At 42.3% G+C, this 18,494-nt stretch overlaps 1 protein-coding gene across 2 annotated transcripts in view; it reads right to left on the reverse strand.

Annotated features, from left to right (window-relative positions):
• The window catches only part of LOC126199289 (glucose dehydrogenase [FAD, quinone]-like), a 205,452-nt gene extending 200,792 nt beyond the window's left edge, over positions 1–4,660 (reverse strand). For both annotated transcript variants that reach the window (XM_049936108.1, XM_049936109.1), the window contains exon 1: positions 4,546–4,660. The gene's annotated coding sequence lies outside the window, so the exon portion shown is untranslated. The remainder of the gene's footprint in view (positions 1–4,545) is intronic.
• Between the last annotated feature and the right edge of the window lie 13,834 nt (positions 4,661–18,494).

Genomic DNA, 18,494 nt, shown 5'->3' on the forward strand with positions numbered 1-18,494 from the left:
AGCGGTTACGCTTGGAGAAAATAATGAACACAAGAGTTTAAAACCATCTTCGATATGTGATTTCTATTTCAAGTACTAATCAATGCGGACATTCAGTAATTTTGAATTTTCAGTTGTACATATTTCCGTAACTCATTGCTCTGTTGTTGTTGATGATATCTGCTGTGCTAAAGGCAATTTAAGGAATGGATTTTGGTCTTTTCTTTCTAAAGATAATAAATCTGCAGAGAAGCAGTGAATAATTTTTCTGAAAAGTTAATTTATTGTTGCTTGTGTTGTCGTCCTTCTATTAACTATGGTACTCGTGTCGTCGCCTTAGAGCACTATACAGGGTGTCCGAAAAAAAGGTTCCAGTATTGACAGAGGAATTAGTATGCATCTAGGGAAGAAAGAATGTGCCTATAAACATTGGTCGTAAATCTCATATCTTCGGAATCATGTCTTACGTGTCTACGAGGAGCATATCTTGCACAACGATCAGTTTGGCACGAGATAAATGAGGAAACAGCATACACGCTAGACGTTCGTGCAACAAAACGTGTTTGTGTTGGTGCCAAGCAAGCACCAAATACTGGAACATGTATCTATTCCACAGAATACTAAATTGCGTTGTGTATCGGTAGGTTAACGGCATTTGCACCTGGAGCACCCATGGTGTTCATATGGAGCACTGTTTGTTGTGGCACAGCAGTACATTATCGTAATTTCCTCCGGGTCCGTCACCGGACGTACAGCTCGCAATGGAGACCTATTACTCAACACAGGAGATGGCAGACATAGTCTTCTGCTACGGGTAAGCAAATGAAAGCAGCCTATGGACATATAACCCATATGTTGCCAAATATCCTCGACGCGGTACACCGTCTGTAAAGATGTTAAGCTTATTGTTCCAGCGACTTTCAGAGAGAGGATCCTTTGCACCACTAACACGGGATGATGGGAGACCTTTAACAACTCAAACACCTGATATGGAGCAACGGATATCAGAAGATGTGGAGGACAACCCTGGAACCAGTGTCCGAAGAATAGCTACAGCGGAAGGTATTGCCAGATCTGTCGACTGGACGGTCCACCTTGAACAGTTGCTCTGTGTCCAACATCTGGAGCGAGTACTAGCTCTGCTGCCACACGATCGGCCTGCCAGATGTTTCTCCAGATGTGCGCTGATGATATGCAGTTCACTGGGAAGGTTTCTTTAAGTTGTTCACTGGTGAAGCGGGCTTGGCGAGAGACGGTATCGTAAATTACCATAGTACGCACTAATAGGCCGATGCCAACTCGCACGCACTTACAGACAGACGACACAAACACATATTTAGTATCAACGTTTGGACAAGCGTCCACGGTGAAATATTGCTGGGTCCCTACGTACTACACGACACATTGAAGGTGCTAGTCATTGTTACTTTCTTCGGAACGAATGACATGTGTTGCTGGAGAATGTATATGAACTACTGAAAACGTGCTCATACACGGTGAGGCATCGGCCCAATTCAACTTCGGGTGAGGCGACACGTGACACGACTCATTCAAGAGCGACTGATTAGTCGGGGAGGGTCAATACCTCGGCCTGCCCGTTCCCCTGAGCTTAACCTCGTGGAGTCTTGCCTTTGGGGACATGTAAAGACCTTGGTGTATGCTGTTCCAATAAATGATGTGGATACACTGCGAAAACGCGTGTACGTACTTGTGACGCGATCCGGCAACAGCTAGGGGTCTTCTAACGAATGCGTGATTCCATGAAACGTAGGATCCAAGGATGAATTGCAATAGGCGGCAGTCAAATGGAGAAAATGTTGTAGAAAGTAGGGCAGAGACATGGGATCAGTCACTGTAGTAGTACTAGACCATAACTCTGAAGATATGAGATATAAGACCAATGTTTGTAGGAACAATTTTTCACCCTTTGTTGCTTACTACATTCCCTGTAGCCGGCCGGGGTGGCCGAGCGGTTCTAGGCGCTACAGTCTGGAACCGCGCGACCGCTACGTTCGCAGGTTTGAATCCTGCCTCGGGCATGGATGTGTGTGATGTCCTTAGGTTAGTTAGGTTTAAGTAGTTCTAAGTTCTAGGGGACTGATGACCTCAAAAGTTAAGTCCTATAGTGCTCAGAGCCATTTGAGCCATTTTTTACATCCCCTGTAAATATTAGAGCCTTTTTTTTTTAAATAACCTGCAAATAGGGTGTCTAGAGTGTCTCTTCGACCATTCCAAACTACTTTTTGTTCAGAAACAGAAAAAAATGTATGTAGCAAATGTTTTTAGCTATCAGGGGCATATTAACCAGTCTGATAACCTTTTTTTTCTTTAATATACTGATCAGCCTTTTTGTTCGTTAATACACTGATCCCCCAGAACATTATGAACACCCACCTACCATCAATATAGACTCGTCCAAGCGATAGTGGAGTCACCTGGCGAAGAATGATAGCTAGTCAGACACATGCACGGTGCATGTAGTATTAGCGAGAGTGCTGTTTGTGGAATGGGGAAGGCGGGCCATCTATCTGGGTTTGACCGGTGGCAGATTATAATGGCCTGGAGGCTTGCCACAGCAGGCCGATGTGGCCGAGCGGTTCTAGGAGCTTCAGTCTGGAACCGCGCGACCGCTACGGTCGAGGATTACTGTAGTGAGTGTCTTCATGACGTAGCAAAACCAAGGTGAACACACGTTCAGACGTCGTGATGTTCAGCGGCCACCTCTCACTACAGATGTAGGTCGTCGTAGGCTGAGCAGACTGGTAAAACAGGACAAGCGGCCAACTGTGGCGGAACTAACATCAGACTTTAATGCTGGGCAGAGTACAAGTGTGTCCGAACACACAGTGCTCCGAACACTCCTCATGATGCGCTTCCGCAGCCGACGACGCATGCATGTGCCAGTGTTAACACGATGACATTGGTAACTAGTACAAAAATTAGGACGTGACCATCAGCACTGAATGTTAGCGCAGTGGCAGAGCGTTGTGTGGTCTGATGAACACCGATATCATGCCGATGGGAGAGCGCGAATCCATCTTCCATAGGAACAGCTCCTTGATACCTGTACTGCGGAACGGAATCAGGCTAGCGGCGGCTCATTTGTTCACTAGGGAACAATTATTCGCGGGTCCAGCAAGGCACCATGACGACCAAGGAGTATCGTACGCTGACTCCAGACCACGTGAACCATTTCATAACGATCATGTTTCCCGACGGCACTGGCATTTTTCAACAAGATAATGCGCCGTGCCACAAGGACAGAAGTGTGATGGACTGGTTAGAGGAACACAGTGGCGGCTTCCAACTGATGTGATGATCCTCCCCCCCCCCCCCAACTCGCCAAATCAGAACCTGATCGAACACTCGCCATATCAGAACCTGATCGAACACTTCCGAGATGTGATTGAACGTGGCGTCAAACTCATCGTTCCCCTTCCCAGAATTGACGGGAATCAGTAGACTTTCGTGTGCAGATGTAGTGCCGACTCCCTCCAGCGGCCGCGCGGGATTAGCCGAGCGGTCTGAGGGGCTGCAGTCATGGACTGTGCGGCTGACCCCGGCGGAGGTTTCGAGTCCTCCCTCGGGCATGGGTGTGTGTGTTTGTCCTTAGGATAATTTAGGTTAAGTAGTGTGTAAGCTTAGGGACTGATGACCTTAACAGTTAAGTTCCATAAGATTTCACACACATTTGAACATTTTTTTCCCTCCAGCGAACTACCAAGGCCTCACTTCTTCCATGCCACGAAACGTGGCCGCTGTTATCCGTGCCAAAGGTGATCATGCCGGTTATTAGGTAGATTCCCATAATGTTCTGGTTGATAAGTGTATTATTTATTACGTAATACAATTCCTCTCGTCATGAATTGTTCATAAACTTATCACAATGTAACATTCTAGTACTTATGATGTTGTTAAAAACATAACACAATACCTTTGACTTTCCTGTACAGCACACTGCGCAGGTGCTAGTGATAACGTAACTCGCCCACTTGTTGTAATGCTTCTTAACGATCAAAGTTAAGAAAAGGCAATCAGTCTTGTTAATGTTACCCTTGACAACTAAACAACATTTGCTTGATACATTTTTTATTTTGCTTCTACACAAATAAAATATTTGGGGTGGTCAACCATAAACTGGACAGCCTTCATACCACGTATAGCAAGAACAGGAGATGTCGCAATATCGAACTCTTGTGATGAAAATCAGATCAACTATTTACGATAACAGATCGCTTCCTGTCAATTAGGCATGAAGTGAACCATACGTATAACTTGTTGATTGTATCAGATTGAAATGTGATTGAGAACAAAAGTATATTTGTGGCGAGGAGAAAACAATCTCATATATTGAATTACATCTTGCTCATTTTTTGTTTTAGAGAATTTGGGGTCACCGAGGAAATCCACACCACATTGTATCCACTTAGTCTGAGAAATGCAATACACAGTTGTGCTTAAAAGTAGGCTCACAAGTTTGTAAGGAAATTTAATTAAAAATAAAAGAGGGACCAATGAACGAAGAAGCGTTCGTCGATACGGCAGCGATGCTGTTAGATCGCGTACCTGAGTATCGTCTTCGGGATGGCGGACGATTGTGTATTCAGGTCGCCCGCTGCATCGGTGAGGTTATCGCACGGAGCGGACCAAGTGCGCTCGCTGTGTGCGGCGTGCTCTGCCTCCTTACAAAACTGAGCCCTCGTCATACTGGACCGCTGATAAGCGCTATCAGGAGGAGCCATTCGGTGGCATTCTCACCAACTACGAAGCGCGCTGCGTTTTTCGCTTTCTGGCGCCACTTAGTAAGATAAGACTCGCCAGACAGAGCTGTTCTGACGGAGTACAACTAGACATTCACCGTTCCATGTTCAGGGCGCTCAGTGCCTCTATGCCAGAAGAACAGCGCAGCTCTAAAGAAACTTGTTCCTCTGTCTCTCATCGAGCGAAGAGGAGCCTTGTGAGTGATACTGGGCGCTTAGTCTCGAGGCACAGGGTTCGAGCGCCTGTTCGGCCGTCACTACATAGGCTACTGTCGGGATTTATATAACAAGTCTACAGTCTCTTCCCTTCGCAATCATTGTCCAATTGAATGGCGAAGGCAGCAGAGAAACAATTTCAGATATCCGGTGAGGGAAGAATCTCGAATTTTTTTCGGATTATGTCATTAAAACAAAGATTCAAACGAGTCAGTTACACAATTTTTTAAATATACAGATTAGTTAACTTATGTATTGACAACGATCTACAGGAAAAGAATTCTGACCTAAACATTGCGTTAAATTAAGCCGCTATAAATATTTCACACCTTGCAGTTTTTTGCCTATCAGCTATTGTTCAATGACATAATGATGGTCTACAAATATTGTGTCACAGACTGATTCAAATACAGCCTTTCCCAAGGAACTTTTGCTGCCAACCACACCCCTCCTACCTTGACTGACTTTGGCTGAAATAAGACAGTGGATAACTTACTCTAATCTGGCTGGTTTAAAAAACAAAAGAAAACAAAAACAAAGAGGAAATATGAGCTCACTTGCGGATTTTGAAAACATTATGTGTTTCCTATTTAGTTGGATTTTAATAGATGAATCCCAATAAATTTAATATTAACTGTGTTTTCCTTTATAATTTCTTCTGTGAAATCGAGGTTTCCAGTTTAAGATCACATAGCAGGAATTAATTTATATATGATTTGTATTTATAAAAGAAGAAAATATAAAAATGCAGTAAACGAAGGTGAAAGTGAATAGGGAGTATAAGAATGAAACTGATAGTAAGTGCGAAATGGATACGCAGGAATGGCAAAGGTGAAATGCATGGCTCTAGAGTCGTGTATTCCACACATAGAAAAATTAAAGTGACCTTTGGAGGAAAGAGAAACAGCTGTAGGAATATCAAGAGCTCAGATGGAAAATCAGTACGAAGAAAAGTTGAAAGGTCGAAGAACCTCTGTACACTGCTTCGACCTTTCGACTTTGATTTCTATAGATGATGTGCTATACTGTGGTGCTTTTACTTCCGTGACAGAAACTGCCAAAGTTGCACTCACGCTCCCCCCCCCCCCCCCCCCCCCCGGCCTTGTTTTAAGCAAAGCAAGCTCATTGTGATGTCACTGTAGTCATGTTTAGCAGCTTTGTCACAGACGATCGACAAGACATTTACCAAACAGTCGTGCGCATCAAAAATTACATTTATAATTAATACCCAAACAGCTCTGTCCATGACCATGGAACAAGGCCTATACTGAACTTACATTCACCAAGAAAGTATGAACATAAAACTCAAAACAGCATTTTCTACCAAGGTCTAAAACTGTACAATAAATTACCAAAGGAGATTAAAGAAATTGTTAAAACATACTCATTTAAAAAGGCAGCTAAAAGTACCTGTTAGCCCAGATATTCTATGTACTTAAGGTACAAAACGTAACACAAGTAATAATAAGGATAATAAGACTTATAATATTCCACATTACGCTTTCACACTATACTTTTTCCGTTTTCTGTCCTTTTCTGGAAAAACTTACTTGCAAATCTATGCAGTGCTTAATACTAACACTTTTCCTCTTTATGAACTCAACTTGCTGAGTGCTCAGCGCGACAGAATGTCAACCCTAAGGAGAATGTCAACCCTAAGGACCCGGGTTAGATTCCCGACTGGATCGGAGATTTTCTCCGCTCAGGGACTGGGTGTTGTGTTGCCCTAATCATCATCATTTCATCCCCATCGACGCGCAAGTCGCCGAAGTGGCGTCGAATCGAAAGACTTGCGCCCTGCGAACGGTTTTTTTTTAATGAACTCAACATCTCACTCGTTATAGAGGAATGCTGATTCAGTTTTTCAGGCTAGCAAATGGGGCTGTGGTGTATAGAATGGTCCTGACATCAGCTGATAGTACGTGTAGTGTGTGTACTAGTATGAAGCAATGTGTGTACGGCATGGGTGATGCGTGCAGTTGCACTACATGTGATCGCTTTCGTTGTTGAACACGTCGACAGAAGTCACAGTTGCTGTTCAACAACGAATACGAGTACATATAGTGTACTTTAACGTGGCATTAGATGTAAAGATGAAAATACGAGTATTACTGCACGCAGTAAGCTCTCTGACGCTTTCACATTATGTGCTCGCTTTCAGAGTTTATATCGCCGTTTATTAACAGGTTAATTATGCAACATATCGACAGCCACTCTACTTGAAAATGGCCCGTAAAGCTGAAATTGGATAATCGTGCAAGGTATAATAAACTGAACACTTATGAAAAACAACCGACGTGGAAAACTTCAAAACGTCATGTAATTGAATGTTGTATTGAGCGAATAGACGTCCACCAAACAGTGTATGTAGTAGTGGGATTTGGAGTGGAAATTTTTCTGGGAATGAACTTGGTTCGAGAAAAAGTCAATTTCTTTATTAGGATTAGAAAAGAAGTTTATCTTATAAGAGAAATAGAGAAGAAGTAAAAATTTTGTATGATGAATAGCGTTGGAGGAGAAGATTTCAGAGAAGGATGTGTGGCAGGTCACTGTAGCAGCACCTGGCCAGCATAATAATTTAGTAAATAAAACTAAACTAAACTCCGTCCGAACAGGCCTTGGAAGGTGCAACGATACCGACCGGCCGCCGTGTCGTCCTCAGCCCACTGGCGTCACTGGATGCGGATATGGAGGGGCATATGATCAGCACACCGCTCTCCCAGCCGTATATCAGTTTACAAGACCAGAGCCGCTACTTCTCAATCAAGTAGCTCCTCGGTTAGCCTCACAAGGGTTGAGTGCACCCCACTTGTCAACAGCACTCGGCAGACCGGATGGTCCAAGTGCTAGCCCAGCCCGACAGTGCTTAACTTTCGGTTGTCCGACGGGAACCTGTGTTACCACTGCGGCAAGGCCGTTGGCGACTTGGTAAACAAGACAGAGGAACTGGCTGTAAATGATGTAACTGCAGGTGAAAAATGGTCAACAAAGCTTGAGGAAAGTGAAAAGTTAAAACCAGTACAGTGACAGTAATTAATAAAAGCGTTAAAACAAAAGCAGCAATTTTTTTGGAATGGCCTGGATTTATCGCAGAATACAAATGAAAGTTTAAAAATGAAAGGTAATGAAAACAGCACAAAATGTTTTACAAAATTCCATGTTCTATACATTTGAGCATTACACAACAAGTACTAGCAGGAATGGATAAAACGTTGATGAGGGGATTGTTGAGGTCAGACAACTGCTTTATTACACCAGTCAGGAAAGCAAATAGTGATATTCAGTTGGTGTTACATGTGAGGAACTTATATCAACATTTTGAAGTAGAAGGAGATCGACCACGAAATACTGAGGAGCTATTAGCAACATTTTCTGGGGTGAGGTACTTCAGTACTATGGACATTACTGCAGATTACAGGTAGACTTCATTAATGGCTGAATCCAGAAAATATGCTGCCTTTTTATTTGAAGAGTAAAATTATAAGTTTAAGGTGCTGCCTTTTGGCTTAGACGTGCCAGTCTCAGAGTTTCCATGAGCTCTGGACCAAGTACTTGGGATGAAGATTCTAGAAAGCATAATTTTATATGCAACTGAATTATTAATAGCAACTAAGACATAGGAGGAACCATAGGAAGGTGACAGCCATTGAAAAGTCCTCACCTCGATATATGAGAAAACAATTGAAAACTTTTTCTGGGGTAGTAGATTTTTTCCAGAACAGATTGAGGACGAAACAAAATTAAGACAAAGAAGGAAGCACTGATGGAATTTTCGATTAAGTTGTGTGGATTGTGCAATCAGCGTTAGTTGTTTCTAACATGAGTGTGGAAATTGTATTGGGAATGGATTAGTTAGCAAAAAATGGAATAAATTTGTGTATTTGATAAGGAAAGGTAAAACTGAATAGCAAAGAGAATGGGCAGATGTCTTTCCATAAAACAGGAAGAGACGCATACCACTGTAAAGCTGAAGAAGGAACTTAGATGCAGAATATTATTATTTAGTTTCAGTAATGGGTTGCTTCTAACATTTGCGTGTTTTATAGTGATGAACATTTGCATAGAGTGAACTGTATATGCCATACAACTGAAAATGAAGTAATGAAAATAAGTAGACAGATATAGTACACTTTCTTTAAATGAATAAACTAGAAAATGAAATAGGAGGATAATTAAGTGACGTGGAGATTACTGAACCCTGTAAGATAACTTGCAAGGAAAGTGAGTAAGTTTGTTTTGTGTGTTGATAATACTTAAACATTGTGTACTAGAGGGCATGTTTGATGGCAGTGTGTGACTGTTGTTTGCAAGTGTTGCTAAAGGAGTGAGAGGTAAATGTCTTTCAGCGTTCTTTCTTTCTTTTTTTTTATTATGTAAGTGATTTAGAATAGAATATTATACGGTGGAGAGAAGAATAAACAAATGATTTGCCAGTTATTTTTGGAGAACTGAGGAGATTTATTTGCTAAATTTACACAAAAATAAAAAAGAGGCTACTTAGGTTTACAACAGGACCTCAATGATCTTTTCATACCTTTCTTTTATACTGTATCCTACAATGTGACTATAATTTTAGAGGAAACTACAGCAACAGACGTAAACTGTTAACTGCAAATAATTTTCTTTCAGCGCATTAAGCATTTCTCTGCTCCATGGATGCTCCTGTTTTAAATGCTTGTGTTCACATTAAAGAAGAACGTAATAGTTAATTAGCAACACAGCCAAAGTCACACCGTCTGCTCTACAATTTTAGGTATGAACTGTAAAAGGAAACTGACAATAAGACACAACTAACGATGTGATAGTAATTACTAGGGTCATCGCTTAACAAAAGTCCGTTACCTCCTAAACATAACGTAGCCACCTTTTACACGGTAAACAAAGGAGAAGAGGACACCATATTACTAAAACAATAGCCATACGAAAACTAAAGTAATTTTATCAGAAAGTTTGTGTTAGAACTAGCTTTAAAATATTCTTTTCAGTATAATATGCGCTTGCCTTAAGTTCTGTCCAAACTATGTCTTCAGTTCATTGATCTTGTTGCCAGCACTTCTGTCGATACTTTTCGTTACCTTTTGCAAATGTGTTCATTACTGGCGTCCACGTAACAATTGGCGGAAAAAATTGTGGTAGTTTTGTAATCGTCTGCTTCCATACGTTCAGGAAAGGAAAACATTCAACGACGTACAGGATAGCGTTAGTAATTACTAATAATGTTTTTCATACAATTTAGAAGTGCTTCTTTGCAAACGTGTTCTCACTTAATTTCAGAGACACACAGTACATTCGCTTATGTGCATCACTTAGAATGACAAAACCCTTAATGTAGCACATTAACAGGAGTCAGTGTCTAGGGTCAAATGATCCTAAACTTTAGGTGCACATATTGATGAATATTTGAGCGGAGAACCTCAAATATCTATGTTCAGCAACTTTTTCTCTTCTTGTAGCTGATAGTTAAGAGAAAAATAGCATCATATTGCAGATATTTCAGTGCATTTTTATCTTATTGCTTGAATATTTGGGATAACACATCATACAGAAAAATACAACTGTGAGAATAATATATTGCTTTCATATACAGTCATCTTGAAGACTCTTCGTCAGAGACATACGCGTCCTAAAATCACACTTACAATGTACATACTTGCAAGTGAAATTTGTCGTTAATAATCCATTATAATTCGAGAAGTTAGTAATGTCCACAGTACAACAACTACAGGAGAAAAGGATCTTCATGAGTCATTACTAAAACTCAAAATGAGTTCCATTTGCAATAGAAAACATCTTTGATCAGTTGATTGATGAGATAAAGTGTCTGATGCTTGGAAAAGCGAACTTTTAATATTTGTAAATCATCTCTTTTCTCTGACTCGTATTCTATGGACGACTATTTTCTTAAATAGTAGCACGTGTAGTACGGCAATAAAATTTGTTATTAAATGTATGTTGCACTTATAATATGAATTAAATTAAAGTCACAAACAACTATCTAATTGATCGTCTCGTCTTCAAGGGTCCGTACATTATTTTGAGAGTCCACAAGTAACTGTACCGTTGGAAAAAAAGAAGAAAAGGTCGAAGATCCGAGTGAAGAACTAATATAAATGGACATTGTGGTGGGTATGAATTGGTGTATCTCTTCATCCAAATGGTTCAAATGGCTCTGGGCACTATGGGACTTAACTGCTGAGGTCATCAGTCCCCTAGAACTTAGAACTACTTAAACTTAACTAGCCTAAGGACATCACACATACCCATGCCCGAGGCAGGATTCGAACCTGCGACCGTAGTTGTCGTGCAGCTCCAGACTGTAGCGCCTAGAACCGCTCGGCCACTCCGGCCGGCCTCTTCATCCGATGTTACTTTAATTCACTTCGGCTCATGTCTAGAAAATGCGTCTATTGGAAACTGAAACAAGTCGATCTGTAAGTGTCATTTCCGGTCTCATTACTGTACTCTGTTTTGCTTTACGAATGTCAGCAGTGACGAAGGTTTCGCTTCAATGTCTCTGGTTCTAATGTTGGTAGGTAACCAGACGACAAACAGTTTACTTAATTGACGACTCCATATTGAATTAACAAAAGAGCAAGTAAAAAACTACTGAAAGTACATGAAATTCCTGTGTTCCAAGATTAACGAACACTAGCTCCATGCTAAGGCACTACCTGGTGAGTGGCATCCATGCGTGATCAATAATTCCTATAGCGTCAGGCCTAACGGTAGTTAGGGCTCTGCGTTTGCAAAACTTTGGCAGCATCAGCAGTCCAAAAGTAACTAGAAACTCCACTGGAGACAGTGTTTCAGATTTTAGTGAAGCCTCCATTTTAGGTTCACCTTGGGACACTCCAGCACCAAATTCGATACAATGTCTAATGTCGATACTATTACCTAAAACCATTTCGATACATCGGAATAAAAGCTTCGATACCAACAGTATCGTATCAGGTTGACTTATTTTTATGAATTTATAAGTTTTTCTTTTTAAAACGCTGAACGACTTCTTTCTAATATAAGAAAAAGTATTAAAATTAGTGGAACAAAACTATCTATGCGTACAGGATTAATTATATTTTGTATATTTTTAAACTTTTCGTCAACACAAAATGCCTTGTTTAAATAGAAAGCGATAATGGGAAGCATTCTATGTCTGCATGAACAGTGCTACGATTCTGGTGGATAATGTACAGGTAAATATGACTCACGAAAATTCCCTGTGCTATTGTATGATGATACAAATTATAAGTAAACACAAGGCCTTATCTTGAAGTTCATGAATCTCTTAGTCCACGAGAAATCAGCAGCTAATGGAAAACTTCCTGACATAAACACTCTTCAAATTTAGTGAAAGAAGACGAATTCACAAGTGCACCATCCAGTCCGCATCCCATGTCCTCAGTTTGCATGAATTTTGAGGCGCTGGGACTCCCCATGCGACGAGCTGCCGTGTCACCATTAGTGTGGAAGGAATCTCCCTACAGCTGATGCACGGAGAAAGGGGCTTCAAGGTTCCCAGTAATTTAGTACTTCCGAGCAGGAAAAGATCCTTGAAAAGTATTGTTCCATTAAGTTATTAACTTCTTCCTTTCGGTACATGTATTTCATATATATTTCAGTACTTGAGCCACTTCTGATCACAAGCATCTGGATACCAATTATTAGACAGTAATATGGGGTGTGTCCACTCTTCGCCTTTATGACTCTGCTGGGGACACTTTCAATGTAGTCTAGGGAGGAATGGCAGCCCACTCTTTTTCAAGAGCCGAAACTGGGGAACACAGTGATATTGGAGTCTTGGGTCTGGAGCAAACTCAACATTTTGACTCATCCCAAAGACGTTCCACTGGTTTCAGGTTAGGGTTCTGGATAGACCAGTCCTTTTCAGGAATGTAACTGTCCACAAACTATTGCCTCACTGATGCTGCTTAAGGGAAGTGTGCATTGTCATGCTAATACAGTTATCGTCTCTGAATTGTTTATAATAACATATTTATGTCAAGAGAGTAAAATGAACGTAAAGTCGCTCTCTTCTGAAACATAAATTTTATTTGTGAGTTTATTAATTTCTGTTCATAATAATCCCTGCAACGTTTCAAAGTATGCGCCACTATTCTGAAGATGTAACCAGTAACGCAGTCTGATGTTAGTGTAAGGAATTGTTTGCACAAATATTGTCATTTCTGTCTGAACACTTCAGTATTTGAGAATAATATGAATTGTGTAATGAATTACTAAAAGTATGCACCCATGGTGTACGATCTTTGACTAGTAATCAAATATCCCTGAGTCCCGATTTCGAACCTCGTCATTATTTACATTTTCAGAAAATCTTCAGAGATAGTGACCGGGAAGATTTATAGTATAAGTGATCCTCATTCAACCTACAGCCTAGTCAAAAAAGAGCCAAGGAGCGAACAGAGCTCAGAGTACTCTCTTGCCGCTGGGATGGGAAACTGCCCCTTAAAAGCGGAAGAATTATCAGTGATCAAAGGCATGAGGGTAATGAGGGCAACGATAACCACTGCATTAAAGACACATAATGTGTATCCACAGGACATGTACTCTGCAAATAATTGAGAAAATGTTTTAATGATCTCTCCATTGGCAAAACTCCCCCATTTCGATCGCCGGGAAGGGACTGCCAAGGGGGACGTGACCATGAGAAAAGTTTTAATAACGAAAGAAAAGGTAAATTCTACCAATCGGCCAGTGGAATGTTAAAAGTGTGAACGTGTTAGGAAAACTAGAAAATCTGAAAAGGGAAATGCTTAGGCTCAATATATAATAGGGGTCAGTGAAGTTAAATGGAAAGAAGAGGAAGACTTCTGGTCAGAGGAGTATAGCGTGTATAAACAGGAGCAACGGGACAGGATTAGTTGTGAATAGGAGAGCAAAGAGTGAGCTGCTAACACCTTTCCGGTCTAGGGATGGTAGAACGATGGGTTCGATGACGGTTTGGATGTACCGTGCACTATTCAGTGTCCCCTCGACGATCACCAGTGGTGTACGGCCAGTGTAGGAGATCGCTCCCCACACCATGATGCCGGGTGTTGGCCCTGTGTGCCTCGGTCGTATGCAGTCCTGATTGTGGCGCTCACCTGCACGGCGCCAAACACGCATACGACCATCATTGGCACCAAGGCAGAAGCGACTCTCATCGCTGAAGACGACACGTCTCCATTCGTCCTTCCATTCACGCCTGTCGCGACACCACTGGAGGCGGGCTGCACGATGTTGGGGCGTGAGCGGAAGACGGCCTAACGGTGTGCGGGACCGTAGCCCAGCTTCATGGAGACGGTTGCGAATGGTCCTCGCCGATACCCCAGGAGCAACAGTGTCCCTAATTTGCTGGGAAGTGGCGGTGCGGTCCCCTACGGCACTGCGTAGGATCCTATGGTCTTGGCGTGCATCCGTGCGTCGCTGCGGTCCGGTCCCAGGTCGACGGGCACGTGCACCTTCCGCCGACCACTGGCGACAACATCGATGTACTGTGGAGACCTTACGCCCCACGTGTTGAGCAATTCGGCGGTACGTCCACCCGGCCTCCCGCATGCCCACTATACGCCCTCGCTCAAAGTCCGTCAACTGCACATACGGTTCACGTCCACGCTGTCGCGGCATGCTACCAGTGTTAAAGACTGCGATGGAGCTCCGTCTGCCACGGCAAACTGGCTGAAACTGACGGCGGCGGTGCACAAATGCTGCGCAGCTAGCGCCATTCGACGACCAACACCGCGGTTCCTGGTGTGTCCGCTGTGCCGTGCGTGTGATCATTGCTTGTACAGCCCTCTCGCAGTGTCCGGAGCAAGTATGGTGGGTCTGACACACCGGCGTCAATGTTTTCTTTTTTCCATTTCCAGGAGTGTATTTCAAAAAGACCTGCATATACGGAAATATTCCAGTTGGATTACATCAAGGTGAGACAGAGATTTCGAAATCAGTTATTCGATTAAAGTCTAGCCAGGAAGTACCAAAGCGCAAAGAACTGGAACAGTACGGAACGGAGAGGTATGCTTGAAGTTCTCTGAAGCTATAGATAGTGTGACAATGAACAGCTTACTAGGCATTTCAGTTGAAGAGGAATGGACATCTTAAAAAAAGGACAATAAGAAGTTGGAAAGGAAAATATGGAAGGAAAGTAACTGCTAAGAACCATGGGAAACAAAAGAGACGCTTCAGCTAACAAACGAAAGAAGACAAAAATTTGCACGGAAATTCATGAATACAAGTCAATTAGGAAGGAAATAAATAGCAAGTGTCTTGAAGCTAAGTCCAAATGGCTACAAGAAAAATGCGAAAATATCGAAAAAGAAATGATTGTCGGAAAGACCGACTTTGCATACAGACAAGTCGAAACAGCCTTCGGTGAAATTAAAAACAAGTACGGTGACATCAACAGTGCAATGAACATTCCACTATTAAATGCAGAGGAGACAGTGGATAGATGGGAACAGTACACTGACCGGCGATGTATCATCATAGTTTGGAAAAACATCGTCCAAACAGTTCCGAAGACAGCAATAATCGGCCAGAGCGAAAATTATCGCACAGTCAGCTTAACAGCTCATGCATCCAAGCTTTTGGCGAGAGTAATAAACAAAATAATGGGAAAGAAAGTTGAAGATCTGTTACATACCTATCAGTTTGGCTTTAGGGAAGGTAAAGGCACCAGAAGGCACTTCTGACGTTGCAGTCGTTAATAGAAGCAAGGCAGAAGAAAAATCAAGGATCTGTCGACATGATAAAAGCGTTCGACAACGTAGGATGGTGCAAGATGTTCGAAATTCTGAGAATACTAGGGTAAGCTACAGGGTAAGACGGGTAATGCACTACATTTGTGAGAACCAAAAGAGAAAATGAATACTGGGAGAGCAAGAACGAAGTGCTCGTATTAAAAAGGGTGTAGGACAGGGATGTAGTATTTCACCCCTAGGGTTCAATCTATACGTAGAAGAAGCAAAGACGGAAATAAAGGAGAGGTTCAAGAGTGGGATTAAAATTCAGAGCGAAAGGATATCAATGGATTCTCTGATGACATTGCTATCCTCATTGAAAGTGAAAAAGAATTACAAGATGTATTGAATGTAATGAACAGTCTAGTCTAATGAGTACAGAATATGGACTGAGAGAAAATCGAAGAAAACCGAAAGCAATGAGAAGTAACTGAAATGAGAACAAAGAGGAACTTCACATTGGAATTGGGGATCATGAAGTACATGAAGTTAAGGAATACTGCTACCTAGGAAGCAATGTAACCCATGGCGGACGCTGCAAGGAGGACAGAAAAAGCAAACTAGCACTGTAAAAAAGAGCATTCCTGGAAAAGAGAAATCTACTAGTATCAGACATAGATCTTAATTTGAGGAATAAATTTCTGAGGATATTCTTTTTGAGTGCAGCATTGTGTGGTAATGAAAAAAGGATTGTGGGGAAACCGGAACAAAAGAGAATCGAAGGGTCTGAGATGTGCTTCTACAGAAAAATATTGAAAATTCAGTGTGCTGTTAAGGTAAAGAATGAGGAGGTATGTGGAAAACACTCACAAGAAGAAGGGACAGGATGACAGGGAATAACTTCCATGGTATTAATGGAAGCTGTAGACTGTAAAAACTATAAGATTTGCACAGGAGAGAAATTCGCGGCGGGCCTTATCAAACTAGTCAGAAGACTGAAGACTCGAAGAAAAAAAAGGAAAGGAAGTATTTATCGTTCTTGTACGATAGCTGCAGCAGCTAGTGAGAGACTTTCTTTATCGTAACAACTTTGAGAGAAATAGTATGTGGTTATCTGTTCTAGGTGTTAATGGTATGTGTTCTGTGTACAACCGTGAGCATTCTGTGATGATCCATGGAATAGACATGGAGGAATATTTATAGTGTAGTTATATATGGAGATACTACAGGAAGTAGTGTGACACTGTGGAATAACTAATGTACCATGACAATAAAGGAATGAGGAAGGATGTGTAAATTACTTATTTGCCACTAAACTCTCGCATATTCAAAGAGGTGCTCACGACGGGTTCTAGGAATGCTCACTGAGGATCACAAGATTAAAAGAAAGGCCATTTCATCTGAATCTTTGGAGTATTCTGAGACCGACAGAGAGGCTTTTCTGTCACGGATCATTATAGGGGACGTAAGTTGGATACACCACATTGCGCCTGAAACAAAAAATCAGTCCATGGAGTGGTATCATCCTCATTCATCCCAAAAGAAGGAGTTCAAGACAACCCCCGCTGCCGGAAAATGCATGGTGACAGTCTCCTGGGATTGTGACGGCGGCATTCTCGTGGATGTGTTGCCAAGAGGGTCAACCATCAATTCAGACGCATACGTGAAGACTCTGAATAAACTTAAGAACCGTTTGTGACGTGTTCGATCGGACAAGAATCCAGCAGAAATCTTGCTGCAATACGATACAATTCTGAGAACCCGGGAACACATCGACTAATTGGGTTGGACATCATTGCCTCACCCACCCTACAGTCCAGACCTGGCACCCTCGGTCTTCCATTATTTTTGGGGCGCTTAAAGATTCTCTACGGGGAACACGCTTTGAAGATGCCGAGAGCATCAGTCACGCAGTGAAAACAAGGCTACTCCTACAGGACAAGAGGTTTTACCAGCAGGGAATACATGCTTTTCCACAACGTTGGCGTACGCCCATAGAAAGTGATGGAGACTAGGTAGAAAAATAGGACATGGACAATACATGCCGGCCGAAGTGGCCGTGCGGTTAAAGGCGCTGCAGTCTGGAACCGCAAGACCGCTACGGTCGCAGGTTCGAATCCTGCCTCGGGCATGGATGTTTGTGATGTCCTTAGGTTGGTTAGGTTTAACTAGTTCTAAGTTCTAGGGGACTAATGACCTCAGCAGTTGAGTCCCATAGTGCTCAGAGCCATTTTTTTTTTTTTGACAATACATGTTGATGTATATCGTCAGCAAATTCTGCCACTTAACAGTAAAATTGTGCAGAGAAAAAAAGTGGGGCATTACATATTGAACGACACTTGTATTCACGATAGTCAGATCTGACTCTTAACAATAAATATGTGCTGAGAAAAAAGAAATGTGGGGCACTACTTACTGAACGAGCCTCATGTTCAGTTTAGTCATTGCACTCCATTATCTGCTATTACATTTCTTATATCCGCCCGGTAGTTGCCTTCTCCGCATAACAGGCTCGCGGTGCGGGCAGCCGCCCCACCAGGGGGGCCTGTGTAAATGGCGCTCATAAACACGGAGATATGGCCTCGACCGTTTACCACGGAGTTACGCATCGCCTCTATAACGTATGGGGACGCCAAACTCGCCAACAGGTAGTGTACTGTCTTAGAAGAGAGCGCTGTTGTCAGGAAACTACTGTCCTACGCCAGGTCACGCAGTGTCACGCACATTTCAATCCACTGGCGGACCTTGCGAAGTCAGTTACACCCTACGCCTCAAGTCGTCAGTTCCAGAAGTGCCGTCCGGCCTCATCAACAGTTCAGTCCCAGCAGTACCAGCAGTTTCATGTAAACGCTTCATGCTGCCA

The sequence above is a fragment of the Schistocerca nitens genome, chromosome 8, assembly GCF_023898315.1.
Source record: "Schistocerca nitens isolate TAMUIC-IGC-003100 chromosome 8, iqSchNite1.1, whole genome shotgun sequence".
NCBI classification, from domain to species: domain Eukaryota; kingdom Metazoa; phylum Arthropoda; class Insecta; order Orthoptera; family Acrididae; genus Schistocerca; species Schistocerca nitens.